This window comes from Delphinapterus leucas, chromosome X (genome assembly GCF_059928025.1).
Source record: "Delphinapterus leucas isolate spDelLeu-1000000601 "Yukka" chromosome X, BTC_Dleu_Yukka2, whole genome shotgun sequence".
In the NCBI taxonomy this organism is placed as follows: Eukaryota; Metazoa; Chordata; class Mammalia; order Artiodactyla; family Monodontidae; genus Delphinapterus; species Delphinapterus leucas.
Genome location: NC_143150.1, coordinates 78,991,057 through 79,009,583, shown reverse-complemented (window position 1 = coordinate 79,009,583; position 18,527 = coordinate 78,991,057).

Genomic DNA, 18,527 nt, shown 5'->3' with positions numbered 1-18,527 from the left:
GGGATCTCCTCATTGCACATAAAGGGAAAAGGCAAATGTTGATAAGCAACACACATTTTACATACCTACACCTATGCCTACACACAAACTTTCACTGGCAAGGATTGCCTGTTTGCCTTAAATTTTCATCACTTAGGGAGTCTTTTAAATCCTTCTCTACAATGAAGCAGTATCCTCCAAGGGACTGTTCTTGGCTTTACAGTAGAAATGGCACCTCATTCCAATACTAATTTTTCATAAAGAAAAGTCTGCTCCAAGACTATGGCTATTGAGTGAGCCCAGGTAATCATTATTCAGGGCTTGAATGCTCATGGGGGAGAGTTAATCAGCCATTTTCATCTTCCCCAGCATCTGGTAGTTTTACCCAGCATTAACATTTTTTAAATTTGTAACACATGTAACTGCAAAGGATTAATATCCAAAATATATAAAGGGTGCCAATGGTCAAGAAAGAGTGTAGTACAAAAATGGTCATTTCACACAAAGGACTAATATCCAAAATATATAAAGGATGCCAATAATTCTTTTTATAAATTTTTGGATTTGATTTAATAATATTTTGTTGAGGACTTTCACATCTACCTTCATGAAACATATTGGTTTATACTTCTTTTTCAAACTGTTTTAATGATTCTGGTTCCTTTGCCTTTCTATATACATTTCAGAATATTGACAATATCTCCAAAAATCTTTCTGGAATTTTGATAGGAAATGCATTATATCTATATAACAATTTGAGGAGAACGGACATCTTTACTATATTAAGTTTTCCAATCCATGACTATCTTATGTCTTCCCATTTATTTAGTCTTTTATTTCTTTCAGCAGTGTTTTGTAGTTTTCAGCACACAAGACCTATATATATTTTGTTAGATTGTCACTTAAGTATTTCTTTTTTTTAAATTAGATTGGTTAGGTGAAATGTTTCCTGGTCACATTTTTTTTTATTGTGGTAAAAAAGACATAACATTAAAATTACCATCTCAACCATTTTTAAGTGTAAAGTTCAGTAGTGTATCATTACATTATTGTGCAACAGATCTCTAGAACTCTATTTTGCAACACTGAAACTGTACACTTACTAAACATAAATTCCCTCCTCACCTGCACCCAGACCTTGGCAACCACCCCTCTACTTCCTGTTTTTCTGATTTTGACTACTTTAGATACTTCATAGGAGTGGAATAATACAACAGTTGGCCTTTCATGACTGACTGATTTCACTTAGTATAATATCCTCAAGGTTCTTCCATGTTGTAGCACATGACAGAAAGCCCTTCTTTTTTAAGGCTGCATAATATTCCATTTTGTTGTATATACCATATATCCTTTATCCATTTCTGTGTCAATGGACATTTGGGTCACTTCTAACTTAATTCTTGGCTATTGTGAATAATGCTGTGATTAATGTGGGTATGCGAAAGTTCTTAGAGATATTGAATTATTTTAGATATAAATCTAGAAGTAGGATTGCTGTACCATATGGTAATTCTATATTTAATTTTTTAAGGACTGCCAAATTATTCTCAACAGTGAGTACATCATTTTACATTCTGACCAGCAATGCACAAGGGTTCCAACTTCTCTAAATCCCTACTGATTTATCTTTTTTACCATTTTTTTAATAGTAACAATCCTAATGGGTGTGAAGTAGTATCTCACTGTTGTCTGATTTGCATTTCCCTTATGATCAGTGATGTTGAAGGCTTATTGTCCTTCTTGTGCTTATTGGCCATCTGTATGCCTTCTTTGGAGAAGCGTTTATTTAAATCCTTTGCCCATTTTTGAATAGGATTATTTGTGTTTTGTTGTCAAGCTTTTAGAAGTTCATTATATACTCTGGATATTAATCTCATACCATATATGTGACTTGAAAATATTTTCCCATTTTCTAGTATGACTTTTCACTCTCTTGATAGTACCATTTTTTTGAGGGGGGGGCACACCATGTGGGATCTTAGTTCCCTGACCAGGGATCGAACCCATGTCCCCTGCAGTGGAAGCAAGGAGTCTTAACCACTGGACTGCCAGGGAAGTCCTGATAGTACCCTTTCATGCACGAAAGATTTTAATTGTGATCAAGTCCATTTTGCCTAGTTTTTCCTTTTGGTCCACTCTTGGTGTCATATCCAAGAAACCACTGCCAAATCTAATGTTATGAAGATTTTCTCTATGTTTACAAATTTTATAGTCTAGATCCTACATTTAGGTTTTTAATCAATTTTTAGTTAATTTTTGTATTTGGTGTAAGGTAAGGGTCCAACTTCATGCTTTTACTGTGGATATCCAGTTTTTCCAGTACCATTTGTTGCAAAAACTGTCCTTTCTCCATTGAATGGTCTTCCAACTCTTATTGAATATCTATTGACTATATATGTGTGGGATTATTTTTAGGCTCGCTATACTATTCCATTGGTCTATTGTCTGTCCGTATGCTAGTACACTATTTTGATTACTGTTGAGTTGTAGTAAGATTTGAAATCAGAAAGTGTGAGTCCTTCAACTTTGTTCTTGTAATTTAAGATTGTTTTCTGGCTAGTCAAGATCTCAAGCATTATATTTATGGAAATGTTTATAAACAGTATACACATTTTTGTTTCTGTGTCCCTTTTTTCATTACTAATACATGCAAACACAATTGATTTTTGTACATTCACCTTGTATCCTGTAATCATGAACTCACCTATTAGTTCTAAAAGGATTTTTACAAAATTTTTATTAGATTCCTTGGGCTTTTGAGCTTATCCATTCAGTATTTTTTTTAATTCCTATTATTTTATTTTTCAGTTGTATAATTTCCAATTGGTTCTATATGTTTTCAATTTCTTTTCTGAGTTTCTTCATTTGTAAATGTTTGTTGAAGAATTTTAATGATGGCTATCTAAAATCTTTGTCAGACAATTCTAACATCACTGTTATCTTTCTGTTGATGTCTACTGAATGCTTTTTTAATTTAAGTTGATACTTATTTTTGGTATGATGAGTAATTTTCAACTGAAACTTAAGAAATTTTGGTAATATTGTTAAAAGACTCTGGTGCTTATTTACACCTTCTATTTTAGCAAGCTGACTATGACACTGTACTGGCAGAGGAAATGTGGGTGCTTCTTATTAGTGCCAGGAGGAAACAGAGTTTAAGGTTCCCCACATGGCTTCCACTGACACTCAAGTTGGGGAGGGCCCCCACAGTATTGCTGCATGGGTGTGGGGATTCAAGCACCTCACTAGTGTTATGCTGAAAGTACCCCAGCTGGAGTGGGCAGACGTATTTCATTACTTCTCCCCATGTAAATTCTAATGATGCCATAGGGTTTGGCCTCATTAATGCTGGGTGGTAGTTAAATTCATGGCTCTCCACTAGGCCTCCTTCAATACCATCAAACTGGGGAGAGGGAAAGGTAACATCATCAATGAGTAGAGGTGGAAATCCAGGTTCCCCACATGATCTCTATTGACACTAGCAGGAGGAGAGTATCTGGTGGTGATAAAAATCCCAGCTCCTCACTTGACCTTCTCTGACACCACTCTGGGGAGAGGATATAAGGGCACTTGGGTGCTTTGTTACAGCTTTATGAGGGTAGAAATCTAGGCTCTTTACTTGGCCTTTGCTAGATAGGTAGGGCCACAGTCTGCTTTCATAGTGTTTGACTGGAGGAGAACAGTTATTATCTAAAAGTTTTGTTTTGGTAGGCTGCTCCATTTTTGGTCCTTTGGCTAAAGAGAGCAGGCTTCACATATGTCTATTTCTTCTGTCTCCTTGATGTTTCTTGGTTGCCAACTTCTTCAGCTTCAAGTCTAGAATATATAAAGCAAACAAACAAAACAAAACAAAAAAACCAAAAACCATGGAACTCACCATTGTGTTTTCCTTTAGTTCTGTGGACCACAGTCGGTCTGCCATCTTCTTTCCACCTTTGGTAGTAGCTTAATGTTTGCTTTATAATATCCAGGGGTTTTAGTTTTACTTAGTGGGAGAAGCAGGGAAAAACATTTCTCCTACATCATTCCCTTAATAGGTATTTCGTTGCTTTTTAGTAACAAAAAAATATCTATCGTTGGTGATATTACTGAAAAGGATGAAGTAGGGATCTCCAAAACTCTGTCCCCTCACTAAAGCAATGATTAAGCAGGCAATAATCAACTTATTTTAAACTTCAAAATCTAAGCAAAAGCTTACACAATCAGGGGAAGGCTTAATCAAAGAAAAACCTGCTAAATTTTGGTAAAAGAGTATTATAACATTTTGATTTACCTGCCTTCCAGTCTCACTCTCCAGCTTACCAGAAACTTTAGGAATGGCAGTTCACATTAACAGTGTGGCTTTCTCTTACCAGAGGGGACAACACAGACCTTGTTATTAAATTATTGCGGTTGTATATTTTGACCTCCCTGGTAGCGCCTCCTGGATGAGTTCAGGGGCTTTTTTTGTCCACTTCAGAACTTTTTCAGGGCTAGAGTGGCCTTCCTGGCATTGTCAAAAAATTTAAAGGCAAATATACCATCCACAGCCACCTGAAGGAAGGGATAATATATGGGGCAAACAGCAGACAGACTGAAAAGCCTAGGAAGAGGCTTGGCAAGGAGATACATGGGAAAATAAGGGCACTGAAAAGCTCCTGTATATACAAGGGAAAGTAGACAGCCAGGTACATGACCAGGGCTGGACACATGTTCAGAAAATATCTGACAAGACCTTAAGCTTTCATCTGCTGGTGACTTCTAGGTTCTGCTCAAGCAGGAAGTGATGGTTAAGGAAGAGTTATAAATGACCTGGTTAAGCACTGAAGGTATACACCAATACAGAGTCAATCTGCACAGACAGGAGACTATTTTTATTTTTGGCATTTAAAGAAATCTCTGCAAATCACTAGTTGACAGCTAAGCTAATGGAAAGAGAATTCAGTCATGACTGATGACAATGAATACAGTCTAGACAAAAATAGTTTTCAAAAGCCAATAATCAGAAATCTACAACCCACAACTAGTAGCAACAACAAACTCTAAAGAGGGGGGAGAATCTGTTTTCTGGAATTATCACATTATATTATTCAACTGTCCAGTTTTCAACAAAAAATGAGGCAGAGAAGAAAGCAATAAAGTATGGCTCATTCACAGGAAAAAAGAAGCAAATATAAACTGTCCATGAGGAAGCACAGACATTGGTCTTACTAGGATAAGACTTTAAATTAATTGTCTTAAATATGCTAAAAGAACTAAAGGAAAAGAGGTAAATGAAATCTCATGAGATAATGAGTATTAATAAAGAGAGAGAAATTATTTTTAATAAAAGAACCAGATAGAGTTTCTGGAGATGAAAAGTACAATAAGTGAAATGAAAAATTCACTGGAGGTATTCAACAACAGATTTGAGCAGTCAGAAGCATTACTTAACTCAAAGATAGGTTCATTGAAATTACCCACTCTAAGGGGCAGAAAGAAAAACAGTAATGAAAAGTGGGGAGCATAAGGGACCTGTGGGAGACCATAAGCATACCAACAAACACACAACGACAGTCCCAGAAGGAAAAAAGATAAAGAAAGGGGTAGGAAAAATATTCAAAGACATAACGCCCCCCCAAAAATCCTAAATTTGATGAAAGATATGAATCTGTGCATCTATAAAGCTCAGTAAACAATAAGAAGGATGAATTCAAAGGGATCCACACTGAGAGAGTATCGGGTAAGCAACAAAACAGAAGCTACTCACCACATACAAGGGATCCAGCCTCAATAATATTAACAGCTGATTTCTCATTATACACCATGGAGGACAGAAGGCAGTAAGAGAGTGTATTTATAGTGCTAAAAGAAAAATACCTGTCAACCGAGAAGTATGTATCTGGCAGATTTTTCTATAATGAAGGAGAAATTAAGATATTTCTTGATAAAGTAGAGCTGAAGGAGATCATCATTAGTAGTCTTGAACTATAGAAAAGCTGTAAAGTAAACTTCAGGCTGAAATTAAAAGACACTATACAGTAATTCTAATCCAAACAAAAAATAAAGAATACCAGTAAAGGCAACTAGTTAGATAAAAATAAAAGACAACATTATGGTGGTCTTGGTTCATAATTCTCCTTTTTCCCCCCTTAAATAACTACGTCTTTGTTAATGAGTATACAATGTAGAGAATGTAATTTGTGACAATAACATAAAGAGGAGAATGGAGCTCTATATAAGCAGAGGTTTTGTTCACTACTGAAGCAAAGTTGGCATGAATTAAAACTAGATTGTTATGAATTTAAGATGTGAATTGTAACTTCCAAGGATAACAATAAGAGAATAACTAAAATATATACAGAAAAGAAAGGAGAGGAAAATCAAAATGATACACATAAAACTCAATTTAAGACATAACAAAATAGTAATGGAGAAATGAAGGAACAAATAAAGGTGTAAGATACAAAGAAAAGAACAGCTAAGTAGCAGAAGTCCTCCTACCAGTAATTATTTTAAATATTAATGGAGTAAACTGTCTAATTACAATGCAAAAGTTGGCAAAATGTATAAAAACATCTCACTACATACTCTCTTCAAGAGACTCACTTTTTTTTTAGCATCTTTATTGGAGTATAATTTCTTTATAATGGTGTGTAAGCTTCTGTTTTATAACAAAGTGAATCAGTTACACATATACATATGTTCCCATATCTCTGCCCTCTTGCATCTCCCTCCCTCCCACCCTTCCTAGCCCACTGCTCTAGGTGGTCAAAAATCACTGAGCTGATCTCCCTGGTCTATGCAGTTGCTACCCACTAGCTATCTATTTTATGTTTGGTAGTGTATATATGTCCATGCCACTCTCTCACTTTGTCGCAGCTTACAATTCCCCTTCCCCATATCCTCAAGCCAATTCTCTAGTAGGCCTGTGTCTTTATTCCTGTTTTGCCCATAGGTAATTCATGACCATTTTGTTTTTTAGATTCCATATATATGTGTTAGAATATGGTATTTGTTTTTCTCTTTCTGACTTACTTCACTCTGTATGACAGACTCTAGGTCCATCCACCTCACCAGAAATAACTCAATTTCATTTCCTTTTGTGGCTGAGTAATATTTCATTGTACATATATGCCACAGCTTCTTTAGCCATTCATCTGTTGATGGACATTTATGTTGTGTCCATGGCCTGGCTATTGTAAATAGAGCTGCAATGAACATTTTGGTACATGACTCTTTTTGAATTATGGTTTTCTCAGGGTATATGCCCAGTAGTGGGATTTCTGGGTCATATGCTACTTCTATATTGAGCTTTTTTAAGGAACCTCCATACTGTTTTTCATAGTGGCTGTAACAATTTACTTTCCCACCAATATTGCAAGAGGGTACCCTTTTCTCTACACCCTCTCCAGCATTCATTGTTTGTAGATATTTTGATGATGGCCATTCTGACTGGTGTGAGATGACATCTCACTGTAGTTTTGATTTGCATTTCTCTAATGATGAATGATGTTGAGCATTCTTTCATGTGTTTGTTGGCAGTCTGTATATCTTCTTTGGAGAAATGTCTATTTAGGTCTTCTGCGCATTTATGGATTGGGTTGTTTGATTTTTTGATATTGAGCTGCATGAGCTGCTTGTAAATTTTGGAGATTAATCCTTTGTTATTTGCTTCATTTGCAAATATTTTCTCCCATTATGGTTTATGGTTTCCTTTGCTGTGCAAAAGGTTTGAAGTTTCATTAGGTCCCATTTGTTTATTTTTGTTTTTATTTCCATTTCTCTAGGAGGTGGGTTTTGCTGTGATTTATGTCATAGAGTGTCCTGCCTATGTTTTCCTCTAAGAGTTTGACAGTGTCTGGCCTTACATTTAGGTCTTTAATCCATTTTGAGATTTTTTTTGTGTATGGCGTTAGGGAGTGTTCTAATTTCACACTTTTACATGTACCTGTCCAGTTATCCCAGCGCCACTTATTGAAGAGGATGTCTTTTCTCCACTGTATATTCTTGCCTGCTTTATCAAAGATAAGGTGACCATAAGTTGGTGGTTTTAACACTGGGCTTTCTATCCTGTTCCATTGATCTATATTTCTGTTTTTCTGCCAGTACCATACTGCCTTGATTACTGTAGCTTGTCAGGGAGCCTGATTCCTCCAGCTCCATTTTACCTTCTCAAGACTAATTTGGCTATTCGGGCTCTTTTGTGTTTCCATATAAATTGTGAAATTTTCTCTTCTAGTTTTGTGAAAAAATGCCAGTGGTACTTTGATAGCGATTGCATTGAATCTGTAGATCGCTTTGGGTAGTAGAGTCATTTTCACAATATTGATTCTTCGAATCCAAGAACATGGTATATCTCTCTATCTGTTTGTATCATCTTTTATTTCTTTTATCTGTGTCATAATTTTCTGCATACAGGTCTTTTGTCTCCTTAGGTAGGTTTATTCCTAGGTATTTTATTCTTTTTGTTGCAATGGTAAAGGAGAGTATTTCTTTAATTTCACTTACAGATTTTTCATCATTAGTTTATAGGAATGCTAGAGACTTCTGTGCATTAATTCTGTACCATGCTACTTTACCAAATTAATTGATTAGCTCTTGTAGTTTTCTGGTAGCATCCTTAGGATTCTCTATGTGTACTATAATGTCATCTGCAAACAATGACAGCTTTACTACTTCCTTTTCGATTTGGATTCCTTTTATTTCCTTTTCTTCTCTGATTGTTTGGCTAAAACTTCAAAAACTATGTTTATTAATAGTGGTGAGAGTGGACAACCTTGTCTTGTTCCTGATTTTAGTTAAAATTGTTTCCGTTTTTCACCATTGAGGATGATGTTGGCTGTGGGTTTGTCATATATAGCCTTTATTATGTTGAGGAAAGTTCCCTCTATGCCTACTTTCTGGAGGGTTTTAATCATAAATCAGTGTTGAATTTTGTTGAAAGCTTTCTCTGCATCTATTGACAAGATCATATGGTTTTTGTTCTTCAATTTGTTAATATGGTGTATCACATTGATTGATTTGTGTATATTGAAGAATCCTTGCATTCCTGAGGTAAACCCCACTTGATCATGGTGTATGATCCTTTTATTGTGCTGTTGGATTCTGTTTGCTAGTGTTTTGTTGAGGACTTTTTACATCTATGTTCATCAGTGATATTGGCCTGTAGTTTTCTTTCTTTGTGACATCTTTGTCTGGTTTTTGTATCAGGGTGATGATGGCCTCGTAGAATGAGTTTGGGAGTGTTCCTCCCTCTGCTATATTTTGGAAGAGTTTGAGAAGGATAGATGTTAGCTCTTCCCTAAATGTTTGCTAGAATTCGCCTGTGAAGTCACCTGGTACTGGGCTTTTGTTTGTTGGAAGATTTTTAATCACAATTTCAATTTCAGTGGTTGTGAATGGTCTGTTTATATTTTCTATTTCTTCCTGATTCAGTTTTAGCAGATTGTGCATTTCTAAGCATTTGTTCATTTCTTCCAGGTTGTCCATTTTATTGGCGTAGAGTTGCTTGTAGTAAACTCTCATGATCCTTTGTACTTCTTCAGTGTCAGTTGTTACTTCTCCTTTTTCATTTCTAATTCTATTGACTTGAGTCTTCTCCCTTTTTTCTTGATGAGTCTGGCTAATGGTTTATCAATTTTGTTTACCTTCTCAAAGAACCAGCTTTTAGTTTTATTGTTCTTTGCTATCATTTCCTTCATTTCTTTTTCATTTATTTCTGATCTGATCTTTATGATATCTTTCCTTCTGCTAACTTTGGGTATTTTATGTTCTTATTTCTCTAATTGCTTTAGGTGTAAGGTTAGGTTGTTTATTTGAGATGTTTCTTGTTTCTTAAGTTAGGACTGTATTGCTATAAACTTCCCTCTAAGAAATGATTTTGCTGCATCCCATAGGTTTTGGGTCATCATGTTTACATTGTCGTTTGTTTCCAGGTACTTTTTGATTTCCTCTTTCATTTCTTCAGTGATCTCTTGGTTATTAAGTAGTATATTGTTTAGCCTCCATGTTTTTGTATTCTTTACAGATATTTTTCCTGTAATTGATATCTAGTCTCATAGCATTGTGGTCGGAAAGGTACTTGATAAGATTTCAATTTTCTTAAATTTACCAAGGCTTGATTTATGACCCAAGATATGATATATCCTCGAGAATGTCCCATGAGCACTTGAGAAGAATGTGTATTCTGTTATTTTTGGATGGAATGTCCGATAAATATCAATTATATCCATCTTGTTTAATGTATCATTTGAAGCTTGTGTTTCCTTCTTTATTTTCATTTTGGATGATCTGTCCATTGGTGAAAGTGCGGTGTTAATGTCCCCTACTATGATCATGTTACTGTCGATTTCCCATTTTATGGCTGTTCGCATTTGCCTTATGTATTTTGGTGCTCCTATGGTGGGTGCATAAATATTTACAATTGTTATATCTTCTACTTGGATCGATCCACTGATCATTATGTAGTGTCCTTCTTTGTCTCTTGTAACAGTCTTTATTTTTAAGTCTGTTTTGTCTGATATGAGAAGTGCTACTCCAGCTTTCTTTTGATTTCCATTTGCATGGAATATCTTTTTCCATCTCCTCACTTTCAGTCTGTATGTGTCCCTAGCTCTGAAGTGGGTCTGCTCTAGACAGAGTATATACAGGTCTTGTTTTTGTATCCATTCAGCCAGTCTATGTCGTTTGTTAGGACCATTTAATCTTTTTACATTTATGGTAATTATCAATATGTATGTTCCTATTACCATTTTCTTAATTGTTTTGGGTTTGCTATCGTAGGTCTTTTCCTTCTCTTGTGTTTCCTGCCTAGAGAAATTCCTTTACCATTTGTTTTAAAGCTTGTTTGGTGGTGCTGAATTCTCTTAGCTTTTGCTTGTCTGTAAAGGTTTTAAATTCTCCATCAAATCTGAATGAGATCCTTGCTGGGTAGAGTAATCTTGGTTGTAGGTTTTTCTCCTTCATCACTTTAAATATGTCCTGCCACTCCCTTCTGGCCGGCAGAGTTTCTGCTGAAAGTCCAGCTGTTACACTTATGGGGATTACCTTGTGTGTTAATTGTTGCTTTTCCCTTGCTGCTTTTAATATTTTTTCTTTGTGTTTAATTTTTTATAGTTTGAATAATATGTGTCTTGCCATTTTCCTCCTTGGATTTATCCTTTATGGGACTCTCTGTGCTTCCTGGACTTGATTAATTATTTCCTTTCCCATATTAGGCAAGTTTTCAACTATAATATCTTCAAATATTTTCTCAGTCCCTTTCTTTTTCTCTTCTTCTTCTGGGACCCATATAATTCGAGTGTTGGTTCATTAATCTTTTCCCAGAATTCTCTGAGACTGTCCTCCATTCTTTTCATTTTTTTTCTTTATTCTGCTCTGCAGTAGTTATTTCCACTATTTTATCTTCTAGGTCACATATTCAGTCTTCTGCCTCAGTTATTTTGCTATTGATCTCTTCTAGAGAATTTTCAATTTCATTTATTGTGTGGTTTATCACTGTTTGTTTGCTCTTTAGTTCTTCTAGGTCCTTGTTGAACATTTCTTGTATTTTCTCTATTCTATTTCCAAGATTTTGAAGCATCTTTACTATCATTATTCTGAATTCTTTTTCAGGTAGACTGTGTATTTCCTCTTCATTTGTTAGGTCTGGTGGGTTTTTCCCTTGCTCCTTCATCTGCTGTGTGTTTTTCTGTCTTCTAATTTTGCTTTACTGTGTTTGTCCTTTCCTTTTCACAGGCTGCAGGTTTGTATCTCCCGTTCTTTTTGGTGTCTGTCCCCAGTGGCAAAGTTGGTTCAGTGGGTTGTGTAGGCTTCCTGGAGGAGCAGAGTAGTGCCTGTATTCTGGTGGATGTGGCTGGATGTTGCCTTTCTGGTGGACAGGTCCACGTCTGGTGGTGTGTTTTGGGGTGTCTGTGGCCTTATTATGATTTTAGGCAGTCTCTCTGCTAATTGATGGGTTTGTGTTCTTGTCTTGCTAGTTGTTTGGCATAGGTTGTCCAGCACTGTAACTTGCTGGTCGTTGAATGAAGCTGGGTTTTGGCATTGAGATGGAGATCTCTGGGATATTTTCACCATTTTATATTGCTTTGCACTGGGAGGTCTGTTCTGGACCAGTGTCCTGAACTTGGGTCTCCCACCTTAGGGGCACAGCTCTGACACCTGGCTGGAGCACCAAGAGCCTTTTGTCCACATGGCTCAGAATAAAAGGGAGGACAAAAAAGAAATAAAGAAGATAATATAAAATAAAATAAAGTAAAATAAAATAATTAAAATTAAAAAATATTAAGATTTTTAAAACTTGAAAACAAAACAAACAAAAACGGACATGCAGAAACCTAGGACAAGTGGTAAATGCAATGCTATAAAGACAGAATCACACACAGAAGCATACACATACATACTCACAAAAAGAGAAGAAGGGAAAAAATATATGTATCTTTGCTCCCAAAGTCTACCTCCTCAATTAAGGATGATTCATTCTCTATTCAGGTATTCCACAGATGCAGGGTACATCAAGTTGATTGTGGAAAGTTAATCCTGTGCGCCTGCAGTTGCTGGGAGCAATTTCCATTTCTCTTCTTTGTTCTCACAGCTCCCAGGGTTCAGCTTTGGATTTGGACCCACCTCTGTGTGTAGGTCACCTGAGGGCATCTGTTCTTTGCTCAGACAGAATGGGGGTAAAGGAGTAGCTGATTCGGGGGCTCTGGCTCACTCAGGCCGGGAGGAGGGAGGGGTACAGAATGTGGGGCTAGCCTGCGGTGGCAGAGGCTGGTGTGACATTGCAACAGCCTGAGGCACACTGTGTTTTCTCCAGTGGAAGTTGTCCCAGGATCATGGGACCCTGGCAGTGGTGGCCTGCCACAGGTGTTCTGTAGGAGTTGTTCCACATGTAGATGTGTTTCTGATGTATCTGTGGATATGAAGGTGATCTCCGCATCTTACTCTTCTGCCATCTTGAAGCTCCTCCCCCAAGAGACTCACTTTTGATTCAAAGTGAAAAACTTGACTGAACAGAAAAAGATATTCCATGCAAAGAGTAAACAAAAGAGAGCTGGTGCAGCTGTATTAATAAAGACAAAATAGGCATTAAGTCAAAAATTGTTACAAGTGACAATGAAGGACATTATGTATTCCTAAGAGAATAAATTCATCTAGAATATATAAATTATAATCACATAAGCACCTAACAATGAAGCCCAAAGTATATGTAGCAAAAATTGATGGAATTGAAGGGAGAAATAGACAATTTCACAGTTAGAGTCAAGACTTCACTATCCCACTTTCTATAATGGAGAGAACAATGAGATGGAAGATAAATAAGAAAACAGAAGATCTGAAAAACATCATATACCAGGTAACACTAACAGACGCATAGAACATTATGTCTAAAACAGTAGAATCAACATTCTTCTCAAATGATTCATATCATTCACAAAATAGATATTCTCCAGGACAGAACACATGTTAGCCATAAAACAAGTCATTAAAATTTAAAAAGATTGAAATAATACAAAGTATGTTCTCTGATAAGAACTGAATAAAGTTAGAAATCAATTACAGTTAAAGAAGGACAACCAGAGAATTCACAAATAAGTGGGGATTAAACAACACACTCTTAAAGTATCAGTGGATTAAAGAAGGAATATAAAACATATTTTGGGATTGCTGATGTCAGCATCGTGGTAATGTGAGACAATCTCTTTGTCTATCCCCTTCAATCTATAACCAGTAAAACATCCACAACTCAACAAAGGTTCCTTTGCTCAACACACCAGGACACTGAACAGTTCCATATATCTGTTCATCTAAAGGTGTGTGGACTGGAACAAATACAGGAGGTGAAACCAGAGGAACAGTGGAGGAGGTGCCTGTGATCACAGTGCCCCATCTGCAGTGGCTAAGCGTGCAGCCTCAGAGAACCTGGTAGCAGCAGGGGAGGTGATGCACATGACACTTGTTTCCCAGCTTCAGTGTTGTCTGTGGCCACAGCAAACCAGGTATCAGCAGCAGTGGGGCCTGCAATCCCACCACTCCAGCCATGGAGGCACCTGTGGTACTAGACCCCCACTCTCAATGGCAGAGCCCAAGAAATCAACAACCCTTAGACATAGCAGAGGTGCCTGTAACCCCAGGTCCATGACCCCAACATGTTCTCCTGAGGAAGTGGTGCTTGTGACTGAGAGGAACCCAGATGTTTTGGAGGCACCTCTCATCTTGGCAGCCCAGGCAGCAATGCTGAAGACAGCAGTGACACTGGCAGCAATAATGTACCAGTAAACCCAGAGGCACAAGGGCCTGGAAAGAAAGCACTGGGTGAAATCTCTGGCAGAGATGGTGGATGGTTGAAACTGCCCATTCTGAAATATAGCAAGAGGCAGCTTAGAATCAAGTTATAAAAACTTTGCTAGACATCATGGGTATGCTCTATCCTTGGGCCAAATTGAATTTGTTGACCATTCTAAATGTTGTTTCCCTGAGGCCTATAACAGATTCCAAACAAGATGGCAGAGTAGAAGGACTTGAGCTCACCTCCTATCATGAAAACACCAAAATCATAACTAGCTGCTGAACAACTATTGACAAAGCAGGATGGAACCTACTGCAAAAGATATTTTACATACAAAGACAAAGAAGAAGTCACAATGAGATGGTACAAGGGGCACTTTTGTGATAGAATCAAATCCATAACTGCCAAGGGGGCGACCCACAAACAGAAAATAATTATATTGCAGAGGTTCTCCCACAGGAGTGAGAGTTCTGAGATCCACAACAGGATCTCCAGCCTGAGGGTCCAGCATTGGGAAGAGGAACACCCAGAGCATTTGGCTTTGAAGGCCAGTGGGCTTGAGTGCAGGAGCTCCACAGGACTGGGAGAAACAGAGACTCCACTCTTGGAGGGCACACACAAGGTTTCATGTGCACTGGGGCTCAGGACAAAGCAGTGACTCCATAGAAGACTGGGCTAGACTTACCAGCAGGTCTTGGAGGGTTTCCTGGGGAGATGGGGGTTGGCTGTAGCTCACTGTGAGGGCAAGGACACTGGTGGCAGAAGGCCCAGGGAATACTGATTGGAGTGAGCTCTACCAGAGGTCACCATTTAGGCACCAAGATCTGGCCTGACCTAAGAACCAGCAGGCTCCAGTTCTGGAATGCCTCACACCAAACAACCAGCAGGGTGAGAACACAGCCCCACCCATCAGTAGACAGGCTACCTAAAGTAATACTAAGATCACAGCCACCTCTAAACATACCCTTTGACATGGCCCTGCCCAACAGAAGGACAAGACCTAGCTCTACCCAACATGGGCAGACACAAGTCTCTCTCACCAGGAAGCCTGCACAAGCCCCTGGACCAAATTCACCCACCAGGGGGCAGGCAACAGAAGCAAGAGGAACTATGAACCTGCAGGTTGCAGAAAGGAGACCACAAACACAGAAATTTAGACAAAGTGAGATGGCAGAGAAATATGGTCCAGAAGAAGGAAGAAGATAAAAACCCAGAACAACTAAGTGAAGTGGAGACAGGCAACCTACCTGAAAAATAATTCAGAGTAATAATAGTAAGGATGATTCAAGATCTAGGAAAAAGAAAGGAGGCACAGATTGAGAAGATACAAGAAATGTTTAACAAACCGCTAGAAGATTTAAAGAACAAACAAACAGATGAAAAATATAATAACTGAAATGAAAAATAAACTAGAAGGAATCAGCAGCAGAATAACTGAAGCAGAACAAAAAAATGAGCTGGAAGACAGAGTGAAGGAAATCAATGCCACGAAACAGAATAAAGAAAAAAGAATGAAAAGAAATGAGGACAGTCTCGGAGACATCTGGGACAATATTAAACACACCAACATTCGCATTATAGGGGTCCCAGAAGGAGAAGAGAGAGAGAAAGGGCCTGAGAAAATATTTAAACAGAGTATAGCTTAAAACTTTCCTAACAGGGGAAAGGAAACACTCACTCAAGTCCAGGAAGCACAGAGAGCCCCATACAGAATAAACCCAAGGAAGAGCACATATTAATTAATTATTAATTAATTAATTATTAATACACATATTAATCAAACTGACAAAGACTAAAGACAAAGAGAAAATATTAAAAGCAACAAGGGGAAAGCAACAAGTAACATACAAGGGAATCCCCATAAGGTTATCAGCAGATTTTTCAGCAGAAATTCTGCAAGCCAGAAGAGAGTATAATGAAGTACTTAAAGTGATGAAAGGGAAAAACCTACAACCAAGAATACTCTATCCAGCAAGGTTCTCATTCAGATTTGATGGAGAAATCAGAAGCTTCACAGACAAGCAAAAGCTAAGAGACTTCACCACCACCAAACCAGCTTCACAACTAATGCTAAAGGAACTTCTCTAGGTGTAAAAGAAAAGGCCACAACAAGACACAAGAAAATTATGAATAAGAAAGCTCAACAGTAAAGGCAAACATACAATAAAGGTAGGACATCATCCATACTCAAATATTATATCTAAATCAGGAATCATGAGAAGAGAAGAGTATAAATGCAGGATATTGAAAATGCATCTGAAATTTAGAGACCAGCAACATAAAACAATCTTGTAGATATATGATATGCTCTATCAAAACTTTATGTGGAATGCAAATAAAAATCTACAATGGATACACACACACACAAAGAAAAAGAAATCCAAACACAACACTAAAAAATAATAATCAAAACACAAGAGAAAAGAACGAAAGAGGTTGAAAAGAAAAAGACCTACTAAAAATCCAAAATAATTAACAAAATGACAATAAGTACATACAGATTGATAATTACCTTAAATGTAAATGGATTAAAGGCTCCAACTGAAAATCATAGACTGGCTAAATGGATACAAAAACAAGATCCGTATATATGCTGTCTACAAGAGACCAACTTCAGATCTAGGGAAACAAACAGACTGAAAGTGAGGGGATAGGAAAAGGTATTTCATGCAAATGGAAATCAAAAGAAAGCTGGAGTAGCAAATTTCATATCAGACAAAATAGACTTTAAAATAAAGACTGTTACAGGAGACAAAGAAGGACACTACATAATGATCAAGGGATCAATCCAAGAGGAAGATATAACAATTGTAGATATATATGCTCTAACATAGTAACACTTCAATATATAAGGGGAATGCTAAGAGCCATAAAAGGAGAAATTGACAGTAACACAATAATAGTGGGGGAATTTAACACCTCACTTACATCAGTGGGTAAATCATTCAGACGGGAAATCAATAAGGGAAAACAAGCCTTAAATTACACATTAGACCAGATGGCCTTAATTGATATTTATAGAGCACTGCATTCAAAAGCAACAGAATACACATTCTTCTCAAGTGCCCATCAAACATTCTCCAGGACAGATCACATGCTGGGCCACAAAGCACACCTTGGTACATTAAAGAAAATTGAAATCATATCAAGCATCTTTTCTGACTACAACGCTATGGGCTTACAAGTCAATTAGAAGAAAATAAAGTGTAAAAAACACAAACACGTGGTGGCTAAACAATATGTTACTAAACAACCAATGCATAAGTGAAGAAATCAAAGAGGAAATCAAAAAATACCTAGAGACGAATGACAATGAAAACACGACAATTCAAAAACCTATGGAACACAGCAAAAGCAGCTCCAAGGGGGAAGTTTATAGCAATACAATGTTACCTCAGGAAACAAGAAAAATCTCAAATAAACAACCTAACCTTACACCTTGAGCAACTAGAGAAGGAAAAACAAAGAAAACCCAAAGTTAGTAGAAGGAAAGAAATCATAAAAATCAGAGTATAAATAAATGAATTGCAGATGAAGAAAACAGTAGAAAAGAACATTGAAACTAAAAGCCAATTAGTTGAAAAAATAAACAAAATAAATAAACCTTTAGTCAGACTCATCAAGAACAAAAAGTAGGGGCCTCAAATCAATAAAATTAGAAATGAAAAAGAAGTTACAATTGACATCACAGAAATAAAAAGGATCATAAGAGAGTACTACAAGAAAAGGACAACTTGCAAGAAATGGACAAATTCTTAGAAAGGTACAGTCTTCCAAGGCTGAACCAGGAAGAAATAGAAAACATGAAAGGACCAATCACAAATACTGTAACTGAAAGTACTATTAAAATAATTTCAACAGACGAAAGTCCAGGACCAGATGGCTTCACAGGTGAACTCTATCAAACATTTAGAGAAGAGTTAACACCCATCCTTCTGAAATTCTTTTAAAAAATTGCAGACAGGGCTTCCCTGGTGGCACAGTGGTTGAGAGTCCGCCTGCCAATGCAGGGGACACGGGTTCGTGACCTGGTCTGGGAACATCCCTCATGCCGTGGAGTGGCTAAGCCCGTGAGCCATGGCTGCTGAGCCTGTGTGTCCAGAGCCTGTGCTCCACAACGGGAGAGGCCACAACAGTGAGAGGCCCACGTACCACAAAAAAAAAATTGCAGACAAAGGAACACTTCCAATCTCATTCTATGAGTCCATCATCATCCTGACACTAAAACCAGAAAAAGATACCACAAGAAAAGAAAATTACAGGCAAATATTACTGATGAACATCAACACAAAAATCCTCA